Source organism: Elaeis guineensis, chromosome 8, assembly GCF_000442705.2.
Source record: "Elaeis guineensis isolate ETL-2024a chromosome 8, EG11, whole genome shotgun sequence".
Lineage (NCBI taxonomy): Eukaryota > Viridiplantae > Streptophyta > Magnoliopsida > Arecales > Arecaceae > Elaeis > Elaeis guineensis.
Window position 1 is genome coordinate 72526752 of NC_026000.2, and position 7830 is coordinate 72534581.

Genomic DNA, 7830 nt, shown 5'->3' on the forward strand with positions numbered 1-7830 from the left:
GGCTCGATTATTTAAAGATCGGATGGGGGAGAGGCCCTTCAACGGCCCTTATGTGCCCCACAGCCTTGTTAGGAAAGGAGGAGGACCTCGTCCTACATGAGCTGAAATTGACTATGTCGGGGAAGGAGGAGAACCTCACCCTAACACAAACAAGACCGGATCGATCAGACCAGATGAGGAGAAAAGCCTCTCAGTGGCTCCTTCATCCCCACAACCCGCTAAGAGCAGAGGGAAAACCTCCCTAAAGGGAAAACCTCGCCAAATAAAAAGAAAAAGAAGATAAAAGGGAAGCGAGAACTACACCAGCGATAAGTGAAAAAAAACTACATCAAAGAACAGGGACCTCATCTCAATGAGGAAGGATATTCCTATCAAAAACCTCAGTCGCTAAGAGGAACTCAACACAGGCCGAGGAGAAATAGACAAAAAAGTTCGGTAAATGACAACTCAATACAAGAATGGACAAGGTAATGGAAAATTTTTTTTCATTTCATTAGTGAAGTGTACATTACAAAGCCTTGAAGGCCAAAAAAGAGAAACGACAAGAAAAGAAAAAGAATACATGGAAGGATGAAAGATAAAAAAAAAGGGGCTCTAAGGAAGCTCAGCTTCTTCCGACTTCGAGCTCTCGGTTTCGTCCTTATTAGGGATTGCTTTAAGTTTTTGACTTCTTCCTTAGTTCCATCTTTCTCAGCAGCATCTCCGGTACATCTGGTGGAACCACCGGCTTTCGCCCTCTGACTCCCGAAGCCTCTTCCTCAGGACCTCGACTCGCCTCGGCATCTTTGACGCCTGCTGCTCGTGGACCAGCTGAATCTTCAGCCGCTGCAGTTCGGCCTCCTCGCCCAAGGGCCAAGACAGTTCTGCCATGGTCCCCCTCAAGGAGCGAGCTCGGAGCCTTGTGCAGAGGCAGGCTGGACTCTCTCAGACAACTGCCTCTGAAGGCGGGCAACTTCATCGGTCACCGTCTGGAGCTTCCTTCGGTAGTCCTCTACTTGCCCACTCCAGCCGACTCAGTAGGCGTTGTAGTTCGCCTCGCATCCTGCAGCTGCTTTTGAAGGTCGGAGAACTTCTTCGACCAGTCTCGATCGCGTCGGCCTGGATTGTGAGCCAGGACGAGCTCCCTTCCAACTGGCCGATCTTTCTCGTGCGGCGCCAGCTCGACTTCAAGGGAGCTGATCTTGGAAGCCTGAGTCCAAGATCGATCGCTGGCATATTTCGGAGTTCCTCAAGCTCCGCACGAAGTCAGCCTTCCTCCGGGTGTATTCCATGAAACCTTCTTGTGGAGGTCCCAAAGCGAAGCCTCCGCAGTGACCTCTGAATGGCTCTCCCTCAGTCGGTGAAGTTCATCTTCCAGCTTCTTGGATTTCTTCATCAACTGACGAACTTTCCTTCTGAGGTCTCGAATCATCGACTTCAGAGGAATCTCCTGTGGCAGGGGAAGAGCTTCGGCAGGGCACTGTCGTTGGAGACAAGAGCGCCACGACTCAAATTAGTGCAAGAAGACAAAAGAGAAGGAAAAGAATGCAGAAGAAAAAAAGGGGCTCTCTGTAAAGAAGAATCTGATTTCATTGATTAAATAATTTTTAAGTACAAGAGAACGAAGAAAAGTCACCACAAAGGAAAAATAAAATTAGAGGTTTCGGACCTCTGGGGCAGAAGTGAAGGGGCTCGCATCCCCGAAGGTCGGTAGCGGGGCCGCAGCGGTCGAAGAGGTCCCGACTGGAGGAGGACCAGCGGCTTCGAAGGTCCGGCTTCATCGTCGGATGCCTCATCCAGGAAGTCAGGTCCAGTTTAGGAAACTTTCCGCCACCTTCTCTTGGAAGAGTTCGAAACCCTTGATGAAGGCGTCCTGACTGAACTGGACCTATAGATCCTCCATCCTGGAGGAGGCCTTGAACTCCTCCACTGCTCGAGCCCCTGCCTCTGAGACCAGGGATGGGATCCATGCTTTTAGCTCGAAAACCTGCGTCTTCAGTTCAGAGACCTTGGCCTCTGCCTTCTTTCTCTCCTCCTCCAAGGTGGTCCTCAGATCGGATGAGGTTTGTCCCTCCTTTTGCAGCACCTCCTGGAGACTTATGACCTCGGCGATCTTCTCCTCGAGGCAGGCGGCCTCAGCCAGGCGACCTTCCTCCACTCGAGCTGCCTCCCTCTTGGCGATCTTCACCACCTCGACGTTGGCGACAAGCTGGTGTCCAATCTACAAGAGAGGCCGGGGAGTCAATATAAAGGCTAAGGAGTAAATTAAGTAAAGAAGCAAGAAGGAGAAAAAAGTGAATTAACCTACTTCGAGATGCCTTTTCTCTTGTGGGTCTTAAGACCCTGGGCTAACTTTCGAGCCACGCCTGCGTCTATGTCTGCAATAAAAGAAGATCAACATGGCTCAGAGATAGAATTAGAGAAAGGAGAAGCTGTAAAAAAAAAAAATAATAATAATGGTACCGACAGGGTTAAGAGGACTCAGGCCGACATTGAACAAGAGTTGTTCCTTCAGAAGTTCCGAGAGGAGGGAGGCTTGATAGGCCTCGAGCTTTTTGGAGGCTTCGAGCTCCTCCTTTTCAGGCTAGAAGCCCGACGGATGGAATCCCTCAGAGAGCTCTAAGGGGTAATCCCAGCTCCAAGGTCGGGCATCGGACATAGAAGAACCTCTCCTTCCAATTGTGGATAGAAGAGGGGGCGCCTTTCAGCAACCCCTTTCTACGAACTGAGGGGAGAAGTACCACCAGTCTTTTACCGAGGGATGACGCTTGAAGGTGTAGAAATTCCTAAACAAAGAAAGAGTTGGCCGAACTTCAGCTAAACTACAAAGAGAAAGAAATCTTATCAAAAACCTAAAGGAGTTCGGCACGACAGAAACTAAAGAAATGTTTAAGAAGTGGAAGAGAGCAATAACAAAAGAGGGAAGCGGAAGTCAAAGCCCGACGCGAAAAGCTTCTTGGTATAGATAGAAGCAGCCGGGGGAGGAGCGCTAGCTCGGCCAGTCGGCCCGGAAAGCTCCAGCTCGTACTCCGGAGGAACTCCGTACGAATCCTAATCAATGAGAGTTCCTCCGGAGTCAAAGAATTGGAGATGGTGTCTGGTGCAAAGATCAGACAAGGTTCATCTACAGAACTAAGGTTTTCGGGAGCTGGGACGGACGAACTCCTAGAATACTAGAGGAAAAAGTGCTGAAGGACATTATGGATCAAGAAAAAACCCTAAAAATCCTAAAAAAATCAAAAAAAATAAGAGATGGGGCGCTTGCAAAAAATTGAACAGGCAAAATATAACAGGAGAAAAATGAAAGAAGAACAACAAAAGAAAAAGTGAAGAGGGGAGTTCTGGAACAAACCTAGACTGGTCTGAGAAGTGTAGGGATGCAGAGAAGGGGATCGACTCGAAGAATGCCTAAGGCCGAAAGGGATGGAGCTCTCGGGGAGGAAGAAGAAGGGCACCAACAGGAGGTAAAGTGAAATTTCTGAAAGGGAGGAGTGGGTTTAAATAGGCAACAGAGCTCGGTGCAGTAATGATTGTGGATCTCCTCTGATCGACCTACACTCGCCGCGTGTCCCACTCACCATAACAGGCTGCTAAAAATGGCTGACAGCTGACAAAATCATTATTGTACCGTACCTAGAGCCATGCTCCGATGGAAATTCCAAAAAAATCTTTTCGGATCACCTTGATTTGAAAAGACTCTGGCACCAGTGTGCCAAACGCCAAAATATCTAGAAACCATCGAGTGCGGAAGTCGAGGGGGCAACATCGACTGTGAAAATTTTTCTGTACTTCTTTCATTCGGAATCCGAACTCGAAAGTAGGGGGACTGGTATTGGGTATAAAATACCCCCAGCCAAAGTTTGTAAAAGACCGCCCCTTCTAGGACTTTTTCGGCTTCTGATCTTGTGTGACATCTTTCTGAACCCCCTCGACCATCCGAGCTTCCATAATACCATCCGGACTTCTCCGATAATGAGCTTCTCCATTCATCTACCAGACCGCTCCAAAGGCTCTCTGGGCTTCACTATCAGCCGATCTTCTACAGTGATCAACTATTCTCTGAATCCCTTCCAGACTTCTTCTGGCCATGGACGACCCTACTCCGAACTTCTTTCGGACTTCATCGATATTCGAGCTTCTCCAACAATGAGATTTCTACAGTAACCAGACTCCATCCAAGTTTCTACGACGGTCGACCGCCTTCCAGATTCCACCCAAGCTCCTGCGAGAGCCAAACTTCTACAGCAAGCAGTCTACTCCGAACTCCTACTGTAGGTGGTCTACTTCGAATATCTACTCTGGATCCCAGATGAGCTTCTACAATGGGACAGGCTCCACCGGCCAGGTCACTACTTCGAGCTTCCACGACAACCGATCTTCGATCGAGCTTCTACAATAAGCAGCCTCCTTTCAGCCTTCTGCAAGAACCAGACTCCGTCCGAACTTCCATAGCGGATGGATTCCGGACAAGCTTCTACAACAAATGGGCCTCCAGCAGCTGGATTTCTACAACGGCTGATCGCCTCCAATATCTGCCGAACCTCCCCAGCCATCAACCTTCAATAGCGTCAGCTAGACTTGAACAACGCCATCCAGACTTTCACAGGATCCCCAGACTCCTCCAGCGGATGAACCTCCCCAACACCATCCGAAATCCACCGCCGGCCGACCCTCCGCCAGATTCTTCATGAAACTGGACTTCTCCAACAGAAAATTCTCATCCGAGCTTCTACAGCAGATGGTTCCCGCCTGCAGCATCAGTGCTCTAGGCACCCAACAATAATAGACCCGTCACAACCTCGAAAACATCCAAGCTTCTCCTAGATCGACGAGATAGAGAGCCATTCCGCTCCATCAGATATCCCAGCCGAGCTTTAGCCGACAGATCCAAACTCTCTGGCAAGTCGCACAATGGCTGCTACCCTACCCCACACTCTGTAATGGATTCTGCATGGCTCCACCACTCTCTGGCAAGTCACGATAATGGCCACTACTCTACTTCACTCTCTGCAACAGATTCCATGTGGCACCACCTCTCTCTGGCAAGTCATGACAACGGACACCACTCCACTCTCCGTAACAAACTTCACGTGGCCTTGAACGGCCCCTGGTGCCACTACTCTCCATAACAAACTCCGCATGGCTCTGAATGGCCCACTACCAGCGGTTACAGACGTCGCTGTCAATCAGTTACGCTCTCCGTCTATAAAAAGAGATCCCCAGATACGTTCTTCTCTAAGCTCAAAACTCTATCTCGAAACTCTGCTAAAATTCTCACTTGAGCACTCCATTTCTGTTGAAGCAGAGTACTAACTTGAGCATTGGAGGATCTTGTCGGAGCACCCCAACTCCGATTTAGACTTTCCTTGCAGGTCCCGACGGCGGCTGCGGTCATCTCAACTCCAGCTTCTCCAGCTTCGGTGGAATTCTGCACCAACAAATGTGTTAGATTAGATCTAAAAAATATTCATGATTTATTTTGATTGAGTTATTTTCTGTTATGTAATTAGCAATAGGATTGCTATTTATGAAATGTGCTGATCCATTTGTGAAATGAGTCAACACATTTGGTGAACAGAAAATAAAACCTTTCAAATTTAAAAATTATTTTCAAATGCCAAACCCTGACCCATCAGCCCAAATACTTAATTAAAAGAATTAAGTGTTGTCTAGTTGGTCTAGAATTATGAATTAAGACCTAAGACAATTGCATAAACTTGTGGGTCAATGGGTTAGATGGATTAGGTCCATAATTGGGTTAGACCTAAGGTTAGCTTAAAGAAATGGACTAAATTAGAGTAATTGATCAAATCTAATCAAAAGTTGAATTAGATTAGGTCAAGGACACTCTAGACTCAACTCCAATAGTTGTAGTTGAATGGGTCCATGTCTTTAACTAGACCAAGATGGACTTAATTCATGGCTACGTGGAACCCTATTTACTAAGTTGATCAAATTAAAACTAATGAACCGGTTGGTGTCTAAGGTAAGTTCGGCAGTCTGACCAGTGGTTTTTAAGTGGGAGCTACTCGCATTGATTCGATCTCTGACGAGTTAATGGCATATCCCCCACTGATCTCACTTACCTGGCCAACCTGGTGAGTTAGGTTTTGATTAGATCACTTGGTGATTAGGGCTCACCCATGTCATTAGGTAAATCAGTGTGACTGATTTAGGTGCTCCTAATGCCGGCTTTAATTAAATCTTTTTTAATCTGACTTGGTGAAGTCAGTGGGAGGATTGAAATTGGCTGGTTAATTTTTCTCTTCTATCCTTTAATAAAATTTCAAAAATTATTAGGTCCCTAAAATGATTAAGTTATAGTGATAACTAAGTCATAGCCTCCCATTAAGTGAGTGATAATGAGTCCATTAGTTTAATAATCACTGGAGGCCCAAAGGCCTGGTGCTTATTGACTAATGGAATTATCATTCATAATATGATATTTGGTTGAGTCTTTCTGATGGTGGTCAGGTTGGCCGGCCAAAGTCGGGCCTGATCATTTATTGGTCCGATTCACCAAATCAAGTCATGTTAATGGTTGGACCTAACCAGATCTTTTCAGTGGAGGCCAAAGCCTACTGATTAGGTTCTGGGGCAAAATTAATTACTAGAAGTTGTTTAGAGAAACAACTGGTTATGAACCTACCCATAGATGCACATGGGTTGACCAACCAAAGTTGGGCTCGTGTGTAGTCTGTGTGGATTCTAGTACCCACTAAGGAATTAAAGTAATTCCTCGAATTGGAGGTTGAGGCTACCAGTTCGTAAAAATACTGGGAGAAACTTTAGACTAAAGTCCAAGTCTTTAGTATTAATAATTTATGTACTAATAAAGGTCTGATTTTTCTTTATGCAGCTATGGCCACTATGTCGCTCCGGTCATTATTAGATAATGACAAGCTCATGGGACCTAATTTCGATAGCTGGTATCGAAAATTAAAATCATCCTTGAGCATGAGCGGATCCTTTATGTAGTAACGGATCCGGCACCTGAGGAGCCAGCCCGAACTAGAGGGGTGGTCCGAGATACTTACCAGAAGTGGCTCAACGACCGCACCACCGTTCGGTGCATAATGCTGGCGGCAATGAATGATGAGTTCAGCCGTAGGTTCGAGAACGCCAGCACAGGAGATGCTTCAAATGTTGAACGACTCCTTTGGCATGCCTGACGATGTTGAAAGGCACAAAACTAGTTGTGCCATTTTCAATGCTCGGATGAGGGATGGGGCCTCAGTCACTGATCATGTACTGTACATGATCGAAATGATTGAGCCTAAGTAAACTGGGCTTTCCCTTGCACGAGCAGCTCGGTAAGGATGCGATCCTTAATTCTTTGCCCAAGTCCTTCCTCCCCTTACTCATTTTCGATGACAAAGCCTGCAGTGAACTACCACGGCTTGTTGGGGTTGCTGCAGAACTTTGAGAAGGACACCAGCTCCATAAGGAGTCGGTGAATGTTGTGGGAGGGTCTTCTTCTGGTCGTCGACCCTTTAAGAAAGGGAAGAAGAACAAGAAGAAGAAGAATAAGAAGGTGCAGCATGCTGGGACGTCTGCACAGGGTCAGACCAAGAAGCGCAAGCCCGACCAGAGCCAGGCGGAGTGCTTCTTTTGCAAGAAGCAGGGGCACTGGAAGAGGAACTGTCCTCTATACATTGCCTCCCTGGACCCGAACAGGCCGAAGAAGAAGCAAGGTAATTATATGATAACACCTTGCAACTTTTTCATTTGTGATACTACTGCCTGGGTATTGGATACCGGAAGCCCTTATCATATCTGTAATTCGATGCAGGGTCTGCAGGTCAGTAGGAGATTTGATGAAGGCGAGAGGTTCCTGAACGTTGGAGATGG